This window comes from Penaeus japonicus, unplaced genomic scaffold (assembly GCF_977035675.1).
Source record: "Penaeus japonicus unplaced genomic scaffold, GWHDUDI00000001_assembly GWHDUDI00000011, whole genome shotgun sequence".
Lineage (NCBI taxonomy): Eukaryota > Metazoa > Arthropoda > Malacostraca > Decapoda > Penaeidae > Penaeus > Penaeus japonicus.
In genome coordinates, this window is record NW_028234413.1 from 29,898,055 (window position 1) to 29,900,235 (window position 2,181).

Below are 2,181 nucleotides of genomic sequence, written 5' to 3' on the forward strand. Positions count from 1 at the left end.
GAAATTTTGATAATAATATTGATAAAAATAGCAAAGATAATAATGACTATGATTTACAATATAATAGTTTTATAGTTGTTTGTTACAAGAAGAATTGAATCATGTCCGTATCAATCTCTGTTACATCAACTTTCGAAACGACATGGCCATCAGGACTCCAGGTCTTTACAAGAAGAATTGAGTCATGTCCGTATCAATCTCTGTTACATCAACTTTCGAAACGACATGGCCATCAGGAACACATGTCTTTGGGCTAAATGTTAGTCAATATAATATAATGAACTGACAACTTCAGAAGAATCGAAAGGGAAACTTATCTATGGCGTTTTTCGATCTAATGAACATATACTAAAACCACTATTTCCATAGTAATTCATTAGCACATACTTTGTTTAACAATAGGATTTTTTTTTCTATATTAGGTAGAGAGACTTCTCATAATCTTTTTCGTGTTCCATGCCTTTAGTCTCTCCCTTCTAAAACTGTTTTCTTAAAGCGGATATGTGACTACATTCCCTAAATGTTACTGCTTTTTACCATATCCTGTTGTAACAGTGCAAAAAGTAGAGTTTATAATGCAACAGTAGCTCTGAAAATACCACACAAAACGTCATTGTCTCTAGATGGTAATTAAGATGATTGAACTCTTCATTGCTCTCCCTTACTCAATTAAAAAGAATAAATAATTTTCCCAGTCTAATCAAAAGAGAATCCAGATGTAGGAGAGCTATCACGATGGGCCACATGGCCGCTGGGAAAGATCTTTGCGTTCTATGTTGCTATGTGTTCCTGAGCCACTTGAAGACACCCCTGTATGGCCAGCTTGGGGTGTACGATGAAACTGGCGAAAAGAAACTCCCCAAGCTTCTTCCTCCCGTGAGCCATGTGCATCCAGAAACTACCTTTGTTTGTGGTTACAGCCCGAGGCACTGGGCGCCACTAACCCTTCGTCTCCCGAAATAGCTATCACCTATGGGAAATGCTCCCCCAGACGTGGTATTCTTGACCAAGCATCCCTAGCGTCCCATTGGTGGGCGGTCTCATCGTAGGTTGAAGAAAGGCTCTCATTGGCTCATCTAGATTTCCCGACCTGAGAGCGACCTGGAGTTGCCATTAGGGAAGGAGTTCTTTGCACACTTTTTAAATCAATTAATTTTTCTCTCATTCATTTTTTCTGGGCAAACTTGTATGAACATAGCAATATAAAAAATCAATACACGACAGGAATAATTTTTTAGCGTCCTCTGAATGAACACAAAAATTGGAAAGTAAAAGCCATTGGCCTTAGACGCTCGGGACAGAGGCCCGGCCACTCCCTTCGTTGCCACCTCCTTCGAACAGAAAATAATGGAAAAAGGACTTGAAATAAGAGCGACACATTCCCCAACCTCGAGTATAAATAGCGTCGCATTTCCAGGGGTTCGGCAGAGTCGCTGAACTCATCCAATCGTTCAGTTCCCACTCGTCTCGATCGTAATCTTGCAAGGTACGTCTATAGACCTCCAGGGTAACGGAGGATTGATTTTTGTGAAGGAGGATAGCAAGTGATTTACTCTAGTAGTGTGTGTGGTAGTGTTGCAGGACAATGCCTCAACAAGTTTTCTATAGGAGTGACATGAAGTGAATTACAACTTGCATGGAATATCTATTTGTGTGTGTATATATATATATATTTATCTATATATATATATAATATATATATATATATATATATATTTTTAATATATATATTTTATACATACCTATTTATGCATATATATATACATACATACATACAACAGACATACATAACATTCATAATATATATATATATATATATATATATATATTATATATAATAAATATATATATTATAGTATAATGTGTGTGTGTGTGTGTCGTGTGTTGTGTGGTGTGTGGTTGGTGTGTGTGTGGTGTGTGTGTGTGTGGTGTATGTTTGTGTGGTGTGTGTGGCTGTATTATATATATTATATATGATATAAACACACACACCACACACACTCGCGCGTCGGCACACATGTGCAGGTACAGATAATGTAATATATGTATATATATATAGATATATATATATATATAGATATCAGAATATTATAAAAATATAGATGTATATATATATGTATATATCTATATATGTATATAATATATATAATATTATTATTTAAAATTATAATTTTTTAAAAT

At 35.5% G+C, this 2,181-nt stretch overlaps 1 protein-coding gene across 1 annotated transcript in view; it reads left to right on the top strand.

The window, feature by feature from the left end:
• Positions 1 to 1,351: 1,351 nt before the first annotated feature.
• LOC122266229 (uncharacterized) overlaps positions 1,352 to 2,181 on the top strand; it is a 79,292-nt gene continuing 78,462 nt past the window's right edge. The window contains exon 1 of the mRNA XM_086541827.1: positions 1,352 to 1,486. The gene's annotated coding sequence lies outside the window, so the exon portion shown is untranslated. The remainder of the gene's footprint in view (positions 1,487 to 2,181) is intronic.